At 39.9% G+C, this 20,866-nt stretch overlaps 2 long non-coding RNA genes across 2 annotated transcripts in view; one reads left to right on the plus strand and one right to left on the minus strand.

Annotated features, from left to right (window-relative positions):
• Nucleotides 1-5,107: 5,107 nt before the first annotated feature.
• Nucleotides 5,108-18,619, plus strand: LOC129014311 (uncharacterized). The gene is made up of 3 exons (XR_008494191.1): nt 5,108-5,197; nt 7,326-7,436; nt 18,468-18,619. It is a non-coding gene; the product is annotated as an uncharacterized LOC129014311 (long non-coding RNA).
• Nucleotides 11,052-20,866, minus strand: part of LOC129014312 (uncharacterized) — a 54,335-nt gene continuing 44,520 nt past the window's right edge. The window contains exons 2-3 of the long non-coding RNA XR_008494192.1: nt 11,905-12,019; nt 11,052-11,345 (exon numbers count right to left, since the gene is read on the minus strand). This is a non-coding gene — a long non-coding RNA (uncharacterized LOC129014312). The remainder of the gene's footprint in view (nt 11,346-11,904; nt 12,020-20,866) is intronic.

Raw genomic sequence — 20,866 nt, forward strand, 5'->3', positions numbered from 1 at the left:
CAGCATACTAGAAATGTCAGTCATTGTGTCTGTTTGCCTGCACAGACCTCTAGGGCAATTGTTCCTCTCAAAACCACTGATGGAAGGACAAACCTAGGTTGCAATATTGTGTATTACATGACCTCACCCTTCCCTTTAAATATTTAGACCAAAGGTGAGCAGCTACTTCAAGGACAGCAAATTCATAGTTTTATATATGCATATATATATAAAATGTGTGTGTATGTATATCGTGAGCACGTGTGTATATATGTTTGAGTCTTGCACTTAAAATGTACTTTATATAAAGAATGTCCGAGGAAATAGAAATCAATGTATAAAACAAAAAAGGAAGGATAAGCTAGGCCAATCAGATCCCTGTACGGGCCATTTAAACTAAGAATATCAAGATAATGACTTAATTAGCTCATTGAAAGGTTTTGAAAAGTCAGAAGGCAGTTGATGGCATGAAGAACAATATGCAAACTCAAGTAAGGATGCTGAGTCCCTGGGCTTTCAGAATCTATGATGCAGAGTAAAGAGAGGGCAGAGGAACAGAATGGACCAACCAGGGCAGAGGCACAGAGAGAAGCAAAGGCAGAGAACGCACAACTCACGGCGGAAGGGACCAGGGAGGACCTGGCCTAAGGGAGGCCCTATCTGCAGAAAGATTTTCAGGTCCCGTCTGAGTCCAAATCAATCCTGACAATGAACCTGTTTTTCCTTGAGGCTCAGTGATGTAAAGCCCCTTTCCTGATACTGGTGAGCTAATACAGACTGGAGCAGTTATTTGAGTCTAGGGCTGGTTTGCTTTTTCCACTGCACTATCACGTGCTGCAGAGCTTCTATAAATGTGGAAGAATGTATGAGTCTTAACAACAACGATACTCTATCACTCGTATCTATCTTTTTCTCCAAGTACCGTGCATGTTTTCTGTATGTGTGTGAATTATAGCCTTTTGATCATTTTGAATGTGCCCCTCTGCCTCTTCTATCCCAATCTCTTCTAACCACAACGTTTCTGGCAATAAAGCATTTCATTTGAATGAATGAAAGTAATAAAGTTGTCTCTCATATTTTACCTGTTTATTTTACATGTGAGGTTTCTGAATGTTAATTTAAGATGTGTTCGCTTATAATTTTTTTCACATTTTAATAATTTAACTTTATTTTTATTGTGGTAAAATATGCATAACATTAAATTTACCATCGAACCGTTTAAAATGTACAATTTAGTGTCATACACATTGTTTTGCAACTATTATCTCCAGAACTTTTTTTTATCATTCCATACTGAAACTCTTTCTTTCAGACTCTCTGTCTCTCTGAGACAGAGTCTTGTTCTGTCGACAGGCTGGAGTGTAGTATTTATTTGCAGTTTCTTCCATTGTCTGCCACGTCCTCCTCCTCAGTCCACCATTCATTTATGTTCTTTCCTATTTGGTTTTCATTTACCACTATTCAGTCTCCTCAGGTCAGGTCTTGAAACATTCTCTTAATAAGAAAGAATCTGATGTAAATAGCAATAGTAGTGACACCTGGTCTAGCTTTTTTAAATGGGGAAAGATTGAAGATTGAGATACCTTTTCAAGGTCTGCCCTTTGTGGCTGTGAACAAAAAGACTATCAACATGATTATCAAGGAAACAGTTTTTTAATACTCTTTCCTCAACCTCTTGACAATACACAAAATAGAATAGCTAAGCCTCACAATCCCAGCAACTGATCACATTCCCCTCCAATATCAACTCAGAGGCCTGAATCTACCTGTGAATTTTCACCACCTTTGCTTACATGGCCAGGTAGATGCATCTTAGGGAATGGCATCCAAGTAATACTAATGCTCTGGAATGAAGAGATTCCCAGTCTAACAAGTCACAAAATTATGACAGAGCAGTGCCCAGAGGTTCCTTTCAGGTACACAATTTAACATCTAGTTCTCAAAATATCAGGACTGCATGGCACTATCCATCAGCCTGGTGATCTTCAGAGGAATCCGGGCTTTCCAGAGAGCCGGAGTGTTTCAGCTTTGACTATAACTGAAAAACTTCCAGTAATAGCTTTCTTTATGATCATTGACATTCAGCACTGACATCCAACTGAAGTCCTATATATCATATTCACAGATGAACAGGGCATGATTTCTAAACTGGGTAAACTAGAAGATGCCACTCCATGGAGATCACCTACCTGCCTTTCCTCAATTTTATTCCAATTCTCATTTATAAATGCCCTTTGGCTGGCTAATATTTTGGTAAGCAGATAGATAGGTATGTGTAAATTGGCTATCATGCATTCCAACAATCCATGCTTGCTTGCCCAAGGAAACATGCCATAAATCATGGTATTTGTCTTCCCCCAGATACTACTTAAAAGGGCCCAAATAAATGATGAATATTGTCGTAAATGGCTCACTCCTTCCCGTGCCACAAAATATAACGAATATCACTGGAATGGGAGTTAGGAGACCTATATCCTTGTTCCAGTTAACTGCTGATAGGGTGACTTCAGGCAAGTCACCACTCTGAAAAACCCTCCAGAGTGAAAATAAAAATCCTGTCCTACTTTCCACTTAGGGCAACTATGAACAGGATGAAGTGATGCATATGACAATATATTTATCGCTACTATATAAATATAAGGGGTCAGCATGAGGCAGGGAGGGACAGGGGAGGGATAGCAGTTGCCAGTGATAAGAGGAGGTCCATTGTGTTGGGGGCACTGCTTCAGGAGACTGTTTATTCTGTAATTAACAATAAGCAAGGGAGACCTCTGAGATGCTTACTTAGAGGTCATCATTTCAATTTGACTGCTATTTAATAAATATTTTCTCTGGTTGTAGATAGCTCCCTTAAAAATAAACAATTATTTTCAGCATATGAGCGAAAGAAAATACATTTATCTGCCATGTGCTAGCTGTTCATTATAGGATTTAAGGGTCCATGAAAAAACGATAAAAAAGAAAATACTCAGAATCATTCAACAATTATTTTCATAGTGAGATAGATCAGGGATCCCTCTTAGGGGCTTGCCAGCCCCTGAACCATGGATATAAAGGAAAATCTTGAGTTTCTTCAAGGGGAGTTCCAGGCACATAGAAGTAAATGAGCAACTTGATAAGCAAAAAGGTAATAGTGGCTTAAAACAATAGTCAAGGAAGTTAGAGTTGCGAGATGTCTGATTCCCTATAGAAACTAAAGATAACATCTTAACATAAGTCCCTTAGTTGTTTTTCAGAAACCCAGACCCCCACCAAACAGATCTGCTGGCATGTAGACATCAGGAGGAGCTGAGGACTGGACTCTGACTGCCTACTGTCTTTTACTCCAAATTTCTTCCTCGGAGGCCTGGAAGGAGTTATCCTCATAAGCCAAAGCTAGCATCCTTTTCTGTTGACCCCAAGTCTTTAGACAATGCTTCCTTTCCTTAACCAATTGCAAATCAGAAAATCTTTGAATCTACTTATGACATGTTACCCTTTGCTTCAAGATATTTCGCCTTTATAGGCCAAACCAAAGGATAACCTCCATGTATTGATTTACAATTTTGCCTGTAACTTCTGCTTCCCTGAAATTTACCCCTACGTTTAACAACCCTTGTTTGTAAGCTATCAGAGAGGTCAGGTCTTCAGAGTGAGGTACCCGATTCTCCTTGCTTGGCACCTTGCAGATAAACACCCACCTTTCTCGTGCTGCAAAACCTGGGTAGGAATGTTTGGCCTTACCATGCTGGGCAAGTGGACCCCAGTTCAGTTTGGTAACAATAGGAATCTACATTAAAAAAATTACATTATTTCACTGAGAAATTACAGCAACAAAATGAATAGTGGTGCTTTTGCTGCTGCTGCTGCTGCTGCTGGTGGTTGTTGTATTGATCAATTCCATGCTAAGAAGTCTTTTTCATTTGATACGCTTCTGAAATTTTAAGGTATGTGTGTGATGTGAGGTGGAGGGGGGACCTTGGGTAGAAATACTCTGAATTCTATTGGGATACATTTTCCTAGCGTTATTTGCTTCTTAAAACAAGCCAATGCCATCATTTATAACCATAACCCTGAAGGCATCATGGTTGCCTAAATATATAAGCAAAACGAAATGTACAATTTGCAGAATCTTTATTTGAATATTTGAAAATTCTTGGATGGTTTAGGGGAAGACATGCAAGCAGTAAAAAAAATCAAGCGTGATGCTATCTAGCAATGTTTATTAAATGCCTACTTGTGGTTCTGTTTGGTATTCTGAAGGACAAAATGAATGTAATTGTGGAATCATAGAGTTATAAAGCTGGAAGGGATTTTAAATTTATCTTATCTAGCTTGTACAGTTTACTCATGGAGGAATTGAGGCTAAAAAATAATTAGTTCCTGAGGTCATTCAGGTAGGAAAGACAGGACTCAAACCCAGGTTTCCCAAGACCTAACACAAGACTCCTTCCAAAACCCTCCACTTGAAGAGCCCTGTTATATCAACTATTGTTAATGTATAATGTAAAATTCCCTAAGTGCACATAAACAACGAAGTAATTTCTAAACATGATATTACTGCAAGGATAGACCTGAACATTAACTTTAGGCTCTGTCAACACATTTAAAAGTGGAGAAGGGGTGTTCAGGCATTACTCAAGTCATTTGATTAATGCCAACAGTTCAGATCTTTCAGGTTCTAAAATGGATTGCTGTGTGGATCAGCTGATTTGATAGTGTATAGGACCTGTTTCAAAGGGTGCGTGGAAACTCTCCTTCCTTTCTTGCTATGTATAATAGATTTGCATGGGTGTTGAAGCCAGAGAATTGTTTGGAAAGAGAATCGCTGAGAATAAATCAAATCACCAGTCTTCAGAGACAATCAGTTAGGTCACATTTAGTCATCTCCGTGAAGCAAGGACAGGGGTTGGTCCTGAGTCTTGTATTTTTTTCCAAAATCGCTTTGCAATGACATCAACTATGGCTCACTCCCCATTCTCCTGCTTCACTGCTTACCATATAATGGCCCATTATGAATGTTTTGCTGAAGGCAGAAATTAACCTTTTATGGAAGTTTTGTCCCATGAAGTCTACTTACATGAATCTGGACTGATTTTCTTTCTGATGAGAAGACTTCTAGCCAATGTTTTAAGTGCTTGAAAAAATGTTCTGGTCTTGACTGCCTATGAGAGCCTTCCTGGTGGAAACAGAATTGTGAGTCAGCTGTCATCTCCATGGTGATTTTTTAAGGCTCAGTGTAAGTCAGTCTTCTAAATATTGAGGCATAATTTGTGAATATGCAGTTGAATAAACAATAATAGAATTATAAACAAGATAGACTGCCTTTAATTCTGGAGTTTGAGACTTTTCACGCACTAGTCTGGTCTGTAACTAGACTTCAAACTGGTCTCTAAACATGACCTTAACAGTTTCTCTGAAACCACCGTTGCAAAGATTATGAAGGTGAGAGAAATCTAACATGGCTGACTCCATCCTGCTATTCTAGACTTACAGGCTGGCTGTCCTTGTTCATTCCTGGGCAGAGGCCAAGATAACCATGGGAGGAATTTAGTTTTTAGTTTAACTTTGAAGCAAAGATGATAATAGTCCCTCCCTACAACTGATCCCCTCCTTGTTTGGGGGATGAAACTGAAAGGCCACAGAATAAGGGATATAGGAGGGGTCTGAATTCTGCTCAAATGTAGGCATAATTTCTATAACTCATTACAGCTCAGGAGTCATGTGGCCAGAGGTCAAAAGATTTGTGACTTCCCCAATTGCTTCCATAGATCTCATCTCTATTGTAGAACCTAAGATTGATCTTTTGAGATCAACTCCAGTTATCCTGTGTGTCTGGCCTTGCATCAGTTAAACTCATTTCTTGACTGCAATACCACAGTCTCAGGGAATTGGATTTGTCTGTGCAGCAGGCAGGAAGAACCTGCTAGGTGATTACATCCCCTCCTCAATGATCACGCTTTATCTGCCTGCCTGTGTTTTATTTCACTCTACCCACTTTCTGTGTATCCGGTTCCTTCAAAGAATAGCTCTGTTCTAACCACTAAGTCTTCTCTTACACCCATCTCTTTGTATTCCCCAGTGTCTTATGCAATGCACATAACGTAGGCTCCCTTGCCGGAGGAATTGCCACTTTGGGAAAAACAACTCTAGTTTGGATGTCAGGAGATCTTGGTTGAGGTTCTAACACTGCCCAGTACAAGCTCTGTGGCCTTATTAAGTTTCTCCATCTTCAATTCTTCCATCTAAAAATTGAACAAGTTGGGCAAGATCATCTCTAATGTTCTCCATCTGTGGATTCTATGATGAATCTCAGTTATAGAAACAAAATAATAAAATCATCAGAGAGCACTGGCTTCCTGCACTATATTTTTAATAGAGTGTTTTTTCATCCATTATCTCTTCAAATTTATGCTCAGAGGTCAGAATTATGATAAACAGCTAAAAGCTGCTGTGAGCTGGGGAGAGGAGTAAGTGAATTCACCTCTCCAAGGAGACTTGTTCTGCAGCTTGTGAGTGCTGTTAACCAAATGTTTCCAGTGGCAAAGTAGGGGCATCAAATGATTTATTCCTTATTTTATCTCTTTAAGTGTCCAGAAAGCTGTTAAAGCAAGAAAAAGGTCTAACAGCTCCCTACTGGCCAAGAATAAGTCTTTGGGATCATCCATTTAGAACAATAGACCAGAATGTGTTAATCTTCAACTATATTCCCGCATCTGAACCAAAAGGAGGCAGAATAAACTAGCCAGTGTGTTCTGTGCTTACAGACTTCCTCCTTGCTATTATCTTATTTCTCCATTTCAAACCTTATGTAGGTTAAAAAAAAAAAAGTAAATAGCAAAACAAAACTATCTCCCAAAGTTCTTGGAGATGGCTAAAATAAATATTTATTAACTGCATACTATGTTATATTTATAAGTTGGGGGTCAATAGAATGTCATGATTAAGATTATAGCCCCTGGAGCTGGTTAATACAGTACTTCAAGCAGTATCTGGCTCAAAGTAAGCACACAATAAATGTTGTCTTTTAATAGTGTAGTTATTTATTATTGTGGTTACTTCTGGGTACCAGATACACGGTGAGGAAAATAGCAAGTTCCCTTTTTCCATGGGCTGCCAAAATAAACTCTACATATATTGATAAATATTTTTTAAACACTGATTTTGGGGAAATTGTGGGTAGGACGATAAGATATACTCCAGATATTCTGGATCCATTCTCCTCTTGATATCACATCAAATTTTCCAACCTTGTGCCATAATAAATGGGACAAATGTAGCATTTAAGTTAAAATGTAAAAAGCATAAAATAAATTTACACTGCAGCTGGGGTCACCTTGGTCTTGTCCTATTTTGTAATCCTCCAGGCTGAACCAGATTTCTTTTCATTATGGGAGTGAAAATGAACTCAGCTGGTTTTCTCCCCGATTCCTCTCCATTTTCTCTTTTCAGACTTCTCCAACATGTTCTTGTGCCTGGTGAGTCCCGTTGTCAGGTCTTGTGTGACCCCAGAGATCAATTAGAGGGTCGTTCAGTGTTTTACCATTTACTTGGCAAAGAGGATAATGCGGGCACTGTGAGTCACCACACGGAGGTATGGTTGTACATGTGACATTAAAATTAATTGTACACTTGAATACGCTGGCGGTGCTATAAGGCATTGGATTTGCTCAGTGAAAGGGATGGCTTAGGAGAAGGCAGAGAAGGTGAGAACAAATTCTAGGCTAGGAGGCAAGCCAGCTAATGAGTGACATTTCCCCATGCCACCATAGTGGGCACAGCTCCTTCAGGGGCAAGCTGGGGCACACAGCCTTCTTCTTTTATGCTCTTTCCCTCTCTAAAAACACTGGGAGCCATATCACCCTGAGTGGACCAACACAGTCTCTAATTGGAACTTATTTTTCAGTTTCCCATGCTCTACTGGTGGCTCTGTGAGAAGAGAGTTTATGGAAACATAAAGAGCCCACGTTAGTGTTTAGCCAGTGTCAAGTCTGACTAAAAATGAAATCTTGTTGTTCTCATGCTGTGGGATTTGCAAAGAGAGCCGCACTGAGGCTGGAAAACAGGGGAACTCAAGGCGACAATTTTATGTGGGTTTTAAAGGGCAGCTATGATTAGAAATGTGCCTGTAAAAATGGCATTTCAATGTTCCAAATGTATTCCCCTTTGGTGACTTTCATGTCAAATTCACTTAGTTTACAAATATAAACTAAAGATTCGCAACTGCAGCTCTGGGAGCTCAGTGAAAGACTTGAATAAAGGAGCGACTTGTCCTGTCCTCAGCTGAAGAGCTCTGATCCAGCAGGCGAGGCAGAGGCCGCCACTGAGCAGCAGAGCGGGTGAGGATGGGTCTCACAGGTGGGCTGCTCGGCAGGTGCAGCCCTGGTGCCCAGGCCCTGGGGTTCTGCAGTGCTACTAAGTGCACAGCATCTCAGCCACACTCGAGGGAGCCCAGCTTTGTCAATGAGTGCTTTTGAATGGACAACAAATGCATTGCCAAATCGTAAACAGCAGTGTGTGTGTGTGTGTGAGTGTGTGTGTGACAGACAGAGAAAGAGAGAGAGAGAGAACAACAGATAAACAAGCAAGAGAAAAAACAAAAGTAAATTACTCACTGTGCCAGGTATTGTGACAGGAAGTGCTAGTCATCTATATTCTTGTGGAAAACTGGCCATTATCTGGTGTATATTGACACGTCCAAGGAATCCAGACTCAACACCACCCCAGGTGCTATGCTTTGTAGACAGGGGAATGTTAGCAGGACATTCAAGATAGGGGAATGTTATCAGGACTATTAAAATGTTTCTTTTCTGACAAAAACAAGTAATGAGGAAAACCCTCCCTAGTCAATAAATGGTGCTTGGATAACTGGCTAGCCATATGCAGAAGACTGAAGCTGGACCTCTTCCTTATACCATAAACAAAAATCAACTCAAGATGAATTAAAGACTTAATTGTGAAACCCAAAACTGTAAAAAATCCTGGAAGACAACCTAGGCGATACCACGCTAGACATAGGAACAGACAAAGATTTCATAACAAAGATACCAAAAGCAATCGCAGTAAAAGCAAAAATTGACAAGTGGGATATAATTCAACTTAAGAGCTTCTGCACAGAAAAAGAAAGTATTAACACAGTAAACAGACAACCTACAAAATGGGAGAAAATATTTGCCAACTATGCATCTGACAAAGGTCTCATATCCAGCATCCTTAAGGAACTTATATCAATTTATGAAAGGAAACATACAACCCCATTAAAAAGTGGGCAAAGGATATGAACAGCCACCTTTCAAAAGAAGACATACATGCAGCTAACAAGCATATGAAGAAAAGCTCAATATCACTGATCATTAGAGAAACGCAAATGGAAACCACATTGAGATATCATCTCACACCTGTAAGAATGCTATTATGAAAAAGTCTAAAAGTAACAGATGCTAGTGAGGTTGTGGAGAAACGGGAACACTTATTCACTGTTAGTGGGAGTGTAAATTAGTTCAACCATTGTGGAAAGCAGTATGGTGATTCCTCAAAGAGCTAAAAGGAGAACTACCATTAAACCCAGCAATCTCATTACTGGGCATATACCCAGAGGAATATAAATCATTTTACTGTAAAGACTCAAGCACACAAATGTTCATTGCAGCACTAGTCACAATAGCAAAGACATAGAATCGACCTAAATGCCCATCAGTGGTGGACTGGGTAAATGTAATACATATACCCCTGTGGAATACTATGCAGCCATGAAAAAGAATGAAATAATGTCCTTTGCAGGAATATGGATAGAGCTAGAGGCCATTATCCTCAGCAAATTAAAATAGGAACAGAAAACCAAATATCACATGTTCTCACTTATAATTGGGAGCTAAATGATAAGAACTTATGAACACAAAGAAGAAAACAATAGACACTGAGTTCTACTTGAGGATGGAGGATGGAAGGAGGGAGAGGAGCAGAAAAGATAACTATTGGATACTGGGCTTAATACCTGCGTGATGAAATAATCTGTAAAACAAACCCCCGTGACATGAGTTTACCTATGTGGCAAACTTTCACATGTACCTCCAAAACTAAAATAAAAGTTAAAAAAAAAAGTTTCTTTCAACCTGTAAAATATCACATGCTATGTACTACCCTGTTGCACAGCCTCAGCAGGCTCATACCTTCTACAGCTGGATATAAACATAAAGCATGCAGGGACCTCAAAGTAAAATTGCAAGAGGTGAGACAATACAGCTAAGGGAAGCAGAGTAAGGTCTGATGTATTAAATTAAATAGAAGAAATGGCCAATACAGTTGGTTGCCCATCAAGTGTTTAGTCCCTTATTGTTCCTTGTTTTGAGACACACTACTTTTTTGGGGTGCAGCAACATATCCATTCCAAGGCATGATTGTGCAGAGACACTTCTGATAAATGTGGTCCCTAATTTTCCAGCTTCCCTTGCTTCTGTGGGAAGACTTGTTGCCCATGGAAGTCTGCTAGGAAGTGGGTGTGAAGAGATGAGCTATGAAAATATTTGCTTTCCTGATTATAGAAAATAGAATGGCCTCCAAGAGCCCTTTCCCCTTTTATAGTCTTCCCATCTTGTACAGGACACAGATATGATGGCTTGAGTGGCAGCAACCTCACTGTGACCAGGAGAGGAAGGCCACAAAAATGGAAGAGACTTTGGACCTAATATGGTAAAGCCACTAAAATAATCATAATAATTGCCTACCTCCCTGCTCTTGTTTTGGAGAAAAACAAAGTGTTGTTCCCTAATGCCTCTGTTATGGGATTTTCTAATTCAGGCCCCTGAATGTATTTCTAACTAATATGGAAGAATGGCATGGAAGAATGGGTGTTCCATCTGCTTCGAGGGACACCCAGCCATTCCAAGCACCTAGTCCAGGATACATAACAAAATTGAGACTAACCCAAGCCAATATCTCTCTCTCAGGGGTTGGAGAAAGCAAGGTATGAGGTTTTGGAGCAGCAGCCATAGTTCTAAGGACGGGTGGATATCGGAGTTGAAGTACCAAGAAAGCCTTTTGAGGATACTCTGACCCTCTAGTTCAGGGTATGTAAAAGCAGATTCTGGCCCCAGTAGAAGTGAACTTCTCCCAAAGGAGAAGACTGAATTTATTCACCGCCTGGGTTTTGTTTTCACTGGAGAACTGCGCTAAAACAAAATAAAACAAAAAACATCTGTCTTCCTTCAGGACCTTGCAGCATAAATCAGTTTCATGCAAAAGAGGAGCTCCAGCGTTGTCTTGCTACAAAGAGCCTTAGGGGTAACCCACGTTCACTGTCACATCCTTCACATTTTTTTCCATCTTGTTGTTGCTTTTTGCCACTTCTGAAATTGTTACACATTTTCTTGTTTGGATCCCTGCATAGCCTGTGTGATGGTTAATATTGAGTGTCAACTTGATTGGATTGAAGGTGCAAAGTATTGTTCCTGGGTGTGTCTGTGAGGGTATTGCCAAAGGAGATTAACATTTGAGTCAATGGACTGGGAGAGGTAGACCCACTCTCAATCTGGATGGGCACCATCTAATCAGCTGCCAGCTCAGCTAGAATAAAGCAGGCAGAAGAAGATAGAAAGAGCAGACTCGCTGAGTCTTCTGACCCTCATCTTTCTCCTGTGCTGCATGCTTCCTGCCCTCGAACATCAGACTCCAAGTTCTTCAGCTTTTGGAGTCTTGGACCTACACCAGTGATTTCCCAGGGGCCCTCAGGCCTTCCGTCACAAACTGAAGGCTGCACTGTCGGCTTCCCTACTCTTGAGGTTTTGGGACTGACTGGCTTCCTTGCTTCTCAGCTTGCCAATGGCCTATTGTGGGACTTCACCTTGTGATCGTGTGGGTCAATACCCCTTAATAAACTCCCCTTCATATATACATCTATCCTATTAGTTCTGTCCCTCTAGAGAATCCTAATTCAGCCTAAGAACTTACCTCTCTCCTCAAAGGCTAACGTGATGTTTCCCTGCAGATATGCCAACTTACGTGACTTTGGGTAAGCATTTATCCTCTCCATCAGTACCACTATTCCTGAGCTTTTGCTGATCACCTGAGTGGCAAACAAGCAGAAGACTGGAATAAGGAAGAAAGCAAATGCACCAGTAATTTGGGCAGAATCTTGATAACCATGGGAGAGAATAGAGTACACAGTTTCTTTTTATATATATATATATATATATGTATGAGTGTGTGTGTGTGTGTATGTGTGTGTGTGTGTGTTTCCAGACAGGGTCTTACTCTGGCCCAGGGTGGCACCATTATTGATTCACCACAGCCTTGACCTCCTGGGCTTAAGCAATCCTCCCACCTCAGCCTCCCTAGTAGCTGGGACTACAGGCATGTGCCAACACTCTCGGCTAATTTTTGTAGGTTTGTTTTTTTTTTTTTTTTTTTTTTTTGGTAGAGATGGGGTTTCTCTATGTTGCCCAGGCTGGGCTTGAACTTCTGTGCTCAAGAGCTCCACTTGCCTTGGCCTCTCAAAGTGCTTACAGACATGAGCCTGTGCCCGGCCAAGTGCACTGTTTCTAATGGAGCCCTTTGATTTGGTATGTCTTGTTTGAAATACACTTTCTTTTAGAAAAACTTAACCTCTTAATTTGTTGATCTGTAAAATGGAGATAATAATAATATAGACCTCATAGAGTTGCTGTTTCAGCTGAGAAGATTTATCAAACTATTTAGAAGATCGCCAGCACATGGTAAGTGTTCAAGGAACTTAAACTCTCTGAGTGATCAGGCGCTCACTCATTTTATCACAAATACTCATTAAGTACTGGGTATATGCTGAATACCTGGCATATAATGCTGACTACTAAGCCATGGTCCCTATCTTCAGGGAACTTATAAGAGTGTTGAATAAAAATTATAGAAGGAAATTGTTACAAACTAAGTGCACACGCAAGGGCCCAACAGACCAAACTAAAAGTCAAAATGGAGTCACTTACGCTGACGCTGCATGTCACCAAACCAAAACTGAGTTATCCAACTTGAGAAATCTGGAGGGAGAGATAGGCAAATTTCCCAAACAGGCCAGTTTCAATTGGCTTGGTAATGAAGTTCCCTCTGCCTTTAACTCTTAAACAAAAAGTAACCTGAAGTAACTTGATGTTAGCCAATCAGTTTTCTATTGTTTTGTTTACGTTTTCCTACCTTACAAGAAATATAAATTTGAAAGGACCAGTCACTTCCTGTTCTTTGTTTCTGCTTTCTTCAGCCCTGCTCTGCCTATAAAACCAATGTCCGCTGCTCAGCTCACTGGAACTTTTTCCATTTTATGAAATGAAGGGTTGCCCAATTCTAGGACCTCAAATAAAGCCACCTTAGATCTTTAAATGTAATTCTTGTAACTTTGTCTTTTGGCAAAAGAAATCAGTAGATAAACCATACTCTTTGGTCTTATGCGTGCTGTGATATGAAGTAAAAAACATGGTGCTAAGTAACATGGGATCTGCTTGCAAAGGAGACTATGACATTTACAAGATGAATGGATATATTTGAAGAGCACAAACTCTTTGGCTTTTGGTTAAATATTCTGAGACTCTTTTCCTCCACATTTGAAATGTATTCACACTTCCCTAGGAGGAAAAGCTAAAGCTCAACCCTGTCAGGACATTGTAATGTCTGACTCAGTCAGGAGAAAAACTACACAGTACTTTAACAGAGTTATGGTAATATAAATAACTATTCTAATAGGGAATTGAAGTAATCAGAGATTAGGTCACTGGAAGTCAAGAGAACTCTAAAGAACATTGAAATAGCAAACATGAGGAACAGTCACAGCTATGGAGCCGAGGCATTACACCCAAGGAAGAGCCCCCTGCAGTGGCGATTCCCCACCCAAAGCTGAGATCCAACCTGGCTGGAGAGGGCACTCTGTGGCTCATTGATGGCAGAGAAGTCACTGTATATAGAGATAATATATGTAGAGAAGCCATCCTGGCAGATCTTGCTGGAAATAGGCCCTTTGGAGTTTGCTGGAAAACTGCCCTCCGGGAAAGCTGTTCACCAGGAGGCATCTTTCTTACTGGAGTCACTCTACTACAAAGTGCTCAAAGAAGAGCTGCCAGGCAAGGTGCCAGCCACTGGGAGCTGCTGACCACCGTGCAATGCAGAGCCTGATGCAGGAGAACCATGCACACTGCAGGAGCAGGCCTAGGGAACATGCCAGAAGCAGGAGGCAAAATTCTTTCCTGCAGGAATCTCTCTCCAGTGCCTTGTACTGAATTAGTACTAGCTGGTGGAAGAAAAGGAGTTAAGATTGCAGATTTATTTCAACAAGGCAGTAAAAAGGGTAATATTGGAACTGAGAGGCAATGGATGAATAGCACAGGCATCCAACTCGAACCAGGCAATATGCAGTATTCTCTCCATTAGGACAGAAGAGTCAACTCTTGATCCAGAGAGTTGGGAACTAAGATGTTCCTTTTCTCCTTAACTGCCTCCCCTGTAAACCTACACACACAAACACACACATACGCAAAACATTCAGTACACAGTGGTGTAACCAGAATAGGATAACTGTAGTAAACACTCCCATTTTAAAAAGGGAACGTGATGGAGACAACAACAGTCACCAGCCATAGCAATTGTGCTGGAAGGACTGTGAAGTTTTCATCCTCTAAGGTGGAGGAGGACTCACGAGGAAGTCATGATTCTACTCCTGCAAGGGCTCATTTGACGTTTCTTCTAGATTCCCTGACTCTACTGTCTGGAAGTTTCTTCTGAGGGTTTTAGAATCGTTTCAGTAAAAGATATTTTTACATTCTGAACTTGTGGCTTCTTAGGTTATTCATTGTCTCAAAAAGTTAATCAGATTCTGATTCATGGACTCTCACTCAGTTCCAGGTACCAGCAACCACACCTAGACATCTGAAGAGACATAGATTTTAGAGCCACTTTATTACTTTTCATTTTTTCCCTTACACCTCTCTCTCAACTTAATTAAAATACCTTAAAACTCAATCTGATCTTTGCCTGGAAGCACTTTATCTTACTGAGCATTTGTTATTCAAAGTCTTTTCTAATCCCTTCTCTTACAGTTTGGGCTTTAGAAACAGTCGGCTTTTCCAACCCTGCAAGGACCCAATTTTCTGGACTCTATTTCATTCCAGTTTATTTCTACTTATAAGGAGGCTAATGAATTACTGAGTTCCTGTCTTTCTTGTAATACCTTCTCAATCCACCAGTAGTTGCTAATATCTCAGTAACAACTGCCTTTTAAATTTTGTATTATTTCCTTCTAGCATTGCAGGCACATTGTACCTGTTCTCACTTTTCACTGTAAAAAATGGATCACCATCTTCTTAGCCTCACTGTTTACTGCTCAACTCCTTACTCAATGCCACATAAATTAGGTTTTTGTAATGTCATTACCCTACTTTTGGAACCAAGATTCCTGTAAGTCAGGATAGTTAACACATGTGGTTACAGTATAAAAGCTCTAAAATCTCAGGTACTTAAAATAATTTAATGATTATTTCTCAGTTAACCTAAGTCGCATACAAATTGAAGAGTCCTATTCTATCTTGAAACTACCTATCTGGAACGCATCACTTTTAAGATTAGCATGATAAGGAGGAAGAAAAATGGCAATTCTACTGGGAAACTTTGTGTGGACTTTATACCCTGACATAGAAAAGATGGAAAGAGGTTACAACATATCCAGATGTGGAAAATAAATTCACAAAACAGTATTCAAAATTTCTATTAATTTTGGAATCTATGATATCTCTCTCTTGCAGAGAGAGAGGAGCTCCCGAGTAGGTCTTCTGGTTCTGTGACAAAATACATAGGGTTTTATAGACGACTTTGAGGACTTGGTGTCTGATTTACATAGGGCACGAGAGATTGGTTGAACCAGGTGTGCCATTCACATAGTGTGTGAAGAAGCTGGCCATTCCACCCTAATCTTTTATTATGCAGATGGGGTCTCTACCCGGCCAGCACCATGTTGCCTGCTTTTTTACTGCACATGTGGTGATGAAGAAAAAGGAAGAGGGAACCTCCATGTTGAATATACCTGGCTTCCAGGTATCACTTTTCTATTGGCACAGCTGCTGTCATTTCCCTATGCAAGTTTTAGCTTGCTTATCTATGCTTGCAGCTTGATTTTTCAGGCTGCTTTTTATTAAAGGGAAGCCTTACCAAGGACTCTCTTACCCTCACTGTCTGCCTAAATCATTTCTTTCTAGCTCCTGTATCACCAGCCCATTGGCCAGGAGCAGCCAAATAGCCCAAACCTAACTTCAAGGAAGATTGGAGAATATAGCCAGCACATGGAGTACTTGTGGACCGCGAACTTTCTCTGCCATAGTATAACATATACTGTGTCAAAAAAGTATGCCTAAGATAAAATGAAATCTAAGATAAGACCTGAAGGAAGAGTAAGAGTCAGGTGAAGAATGAAGGGCGGGGCGTGGTGACTCATGCCTGTAATCCCAGCACTTTGGGAGGCTGAGGCGGGTGGATCACCTGAGGTCGGGAGTTCAAGACCAGCCTGACCAACATAGAGAAACTCTGTCTCTATTAAAAATACAAAATTAGCCGGGCACGGTGGCACATGCCTGTAGTCCCAGCTACTTCAGCTACTTGGGAGGCTGAGGCAGGAAAATCGCTTGAACCCGGGAGGTGGAGGTTACGGGGAGCTGAGATTGTGCCACTGCACTCCAGCCTGGGCAATAAGTGAAACTCTGTCTAAATAAAAATAATAATAATAATAATAATGAGAGCAGGCATGTTTCAAGATGGCCGACCAGCATGTTCAGGGAGAGCATGGCACCATTCGGGGAACATAGTGAGCTGAGTTAGGGGACCAATTCAAAGTTAGTCCTGATGACAGAGAGACAGAACATTGGACTGGACATCCCTTTGCTCAGAACTTTAGCAATGTTGAAGTCATAAGGGACGCACAGTAGAACTGAAAGAGGAAGGGACAAAAATAACAGTGTTTAAAATAGTCCAAGAATATGTAGTACCTATATAAGTAATCTGCATATTTTTAATGCCTTCATTCATGTAATCTGCACATTTTTAATGCCTTCAATTCATTTTCAGAAATGAATATGTATTTCACATTAAAAAACAAGTAGAATTAATTATTATCTTTTACTCAGCAATTCCATTTTCAATTTTCTTAAGGGCAATAAGTAAGAATCTTTAAGATAGAGTGACAATACAATTTATTGACCGAACTAGGAGATTTTTGCAGGGAAAAGGGTTTTCTCTAAATACTTACAGTAGGACAACAGCTGTAAACTGGCTCTTTCCTGAGCAAACGGGAATGTATGGTCATTGTGTATATAAGTATTATGAAATTTGTCACATCATTGTTTACAATGTCATAGTAAATTAATAAATTATAGTAATAGGAATTATAATTATCATGTAAAATGATGACCTAGCAAGCAGCTGATAAAACAATGTTATGCCTGGGTGTGATGGTGCACACTGTAGTCTTAGCTACTCGGGAGGCTGAGGCAGGAGGATCGCCTGAACCAGGAGTTCGAGGTTGCAGTGAGTTATGATCTTACCACTACACCCAAGTCTGGGCAACAGAGCAAGACCCCATCACTTAAAAAAAAAAAAAAAAAGGTATAAAGGAAATATTTGATATTATGAAAAGAGTTCACAATATGTAAAGATAGAGAAAAAAAGTTTACAGATTTATTTCCATTCAATGGGTGGTGGTGGAAAAGATAGTGAAAAACTGGCCAGGCACAGTGGCTCACATCTGTAAATCCCAGCACTTTGCGGGGCCGAGGCAGGTAGATGGCTTGAGCAGAGGGGTTTGAGACCAGCCTGGGCAAACTGGTGAAACCCCATCTCTACAAAAAATACAAAAAAAATTAGCCGGTTGTGGTGGCACGCACCTGTGGTCCCAGCTACTTGGGAAGCTGAGGTGGGAAGATCACTTGAGCCTGGAAGGCAGAGGTTGCAGTGAGCTGAGATTGTGCCACTGCACTTCAGTGTGGACAACAGAGTGAGACCCCATCTCAAAAAAGAAAAGTAAAAAACTGTTACAACTTATTAAAATTGGTTGACTCATTGCATAGTAGAATGATATGTGTGTGCATATGTGTGTGCGTGTATGTATGTTTTCTATTTTGATTCATTGTTATTAGCAGTCTGGGGATACAGCACTTTAAAAAGATACTTTTAGACCTCACCAAAGTTTTTACAAGTAGATTCAGCTGAAGGACAGCTCAGAGTCAAAGAATAATAATTCTTCCCAAATGTATAGCTCTTTCACATCAAAGTGCCTTCATGTGCATTATCTGATTTCATCTACTCAACAGAAGACAGGTATTATGATTCTCATTTTACAGTTTCAGAATCAGAATTTCTGAAAGATTAACTTAATTGCCCAAAGTCCAACAGATATTTTAAGGTGGGGTGAGAATTATAACTCACATCTCCCAACTCTAAGTTCAAATTTCTTTCAAAGACAGCATCCTAGGTTCATCCTGGGTCACTAATTATGATGCAATATTTTATTACAGGCAGTGTTAGGGGGCTACTATTTGGTTGGAAGAAGCCTTTGGAAAAGTTGTTGAAGAGTCGTGTGCATGAGTGATGTGGTGAGCAGACTGGATCTTGCCTGATGGCCAGAAAATTAAAACAACACACTGAAATTAATAAAAATTCAAACTCCCATTCTGCTATTTGAATACTTCACTGAGCTTAAGGATATAACATTTAGGATTCTTTTTTTTGTAGTGGAATTTATTCCAGTGCTAGTTAATATAGTATATATAATCTACTTAATTTATCCTTTCCATACATGAACACATGAGTCCATAAACCTTTTATTCATTTATTAATAGACTCACTATGATTATTTCTGTTGAGGTGTCTAATGGGGGATGCTAAGAAATACCATGAGGAGGTTGGGCACAGGGGCTCAAGCCTGTAATCCCAACACTTTGGGAGGCCGAGGCGGGTGGATCACCTGAGGTTGGGAGTTCGAGACCAGCCTGACCAACATGGAGAAACCCCGTCTCTACTAAAAATACAAAATTAGCCAGGTGTGGTGGCACATGCCTGTAATCCCAGCTATTCGGGAGGCTGAGGAAGGAGAATTGCTTGAACCCGGGAGAGGGAGGTTGCAGTGAGCCAAGATCGTGCCATTGTACTCTAGCCTGGGCAACAAGAGTGAAACTCAGGTCGAAAAAAAAAAGAAAAGAAAGAAAGAAAAAGAAATCCTACGGGGAGATGAGATGGGAGCCGAGAATTGATTCATCCCTTCGCATGTCCCCTGCCCATTACTCAGAAATCTGTGTGGCATCTTTTCATTTGGGCTTTAAGTTCTTCAAGGAATCTTTTAAGGATGTGGCAATACTCCCTGCAAGCACACAGACCTATCCAGGGACTACCGACTTAATCAGCTAGAAACACGAAGATCATCTCTGCTGCTTCTCTGAAAATTAAATGCTAAATTTGAGAAGGGTGGTGGGAATTCTTTGCTTGTCTTAATGAATAATGAATAATGAAAGCTGCCCAGCTCCTGTTGACTAAGTATATGCTTGGATTTGATCAGCCATTTAATTTCATATTTTAGTAATTGTTTTGAATGATACCAGAATTGAGGGACAGTTACTCACATGAGCATAATTTCTAGTCCTGAAACCTGGCAAGCTTGTCTTATTGACCTGACCTAAATTTATATTGTTGGTTTTTAAAATTTAGTATTCCTTCAAGTATTTCATAAATTGCTTTAGGTAGATTTTATGTCAGATATTTCATATTTTATGTTGTTCTATGACTCAATCATTTGCAGATAAATTATGGCACTTTGAAATATTTGCCTGATCATGCCTTCAGGGTGAAAACAGAAAGGATTGCTGAGCTAATTCCAGTGAATTTTTTTTATTAATTTATTTTGAAAATGTCAAACTTTGTTGTAATTTTGTTACCAAATTGTAAGTCACATGATTGCTTTACAACACTGAAGGAAGAAAATGTGCACAAAAGAGTCAAAAGGTATAGGCATTGAGTGAGATCCAGGGTTCAAATCCTAGCTTCACCGTGTATCAGCCGAATGACTGAGGGCAAGTTAGCCTTATATTTCTTATTTTATTACTCATTTTAAAAATACCAAATTTGTGAAGTTGTTGTGATTAGTATATAGAATAATTCATACAGATTATCTGACATTGTTTTTTCCTTTAGATTTTACATTAAAAATATAGTATTGAATCTGCTATACTGATGATAATGGACATTAGGAGAAACATGTAATTATCTGCTTTAGCTGAAGTTTTTCTCTACATCACCCAAATAATTTTCCCCCATTAACATGATGTTAAGATTGTCATCTACCTCAAAAGATGAAAGAGGGCCTTTCAATTCTGCAATTCTCTGGCTATACTGGTTTAACATTTTACGGCATGACAGAAGCAAAAATGGAACCAAGAGCCCCGTGAGTTAGCATGTGCAATGACACTGAGGCTCCCTGACTTGGGGGGAGGAGGTGGATTTAGACCAAACACCACCAGATAGACACCCAGGCAATAAGCTCCAGACTGATAAAGAGATGAATGAAATACACCAATGAGCACCTAGAAAACACCAAAGCAAATACAAAACAATATGTGTAAATGACAGATTTAAAAAAGAACATATAGCATTTTTAAAATAAAAAGTCGTCATTAGAATTAAAATGTAAATGGACATTTAAAATAAAAACGTAGACACATCTGGAACAAGAATTGGTAAATTAGAAGATAAATATAAGAATATTAATATCGAAGGAAAAAGAAATGAAACTGTTTAAAAAAGGTTAAAACTCACCTAAGTGGACACTAGAGCCACTCATTTGGTTTGTCTGTTTTTTGACTGCCATAAGATTACCCTTCCTGGTCATTTTATACACTTATAGGTTTATGCATGGTCCATCATA

This window comes from Pongo pygmaeus, chromosome 16 (genome assembly GCF_028885625.2).
Source record: "Pongo pygmaeus isolate AG05252 chromosome 16, NHGRI_mPonPyg2-v2.0_pri, whole genome shotgun sequence".
Taxonomy (NCBI): Eukaryota; Metazoa; Chordata; class Mammalia; order Primates; family Hominidae; genus Pongo; species Pongo pygmaeus.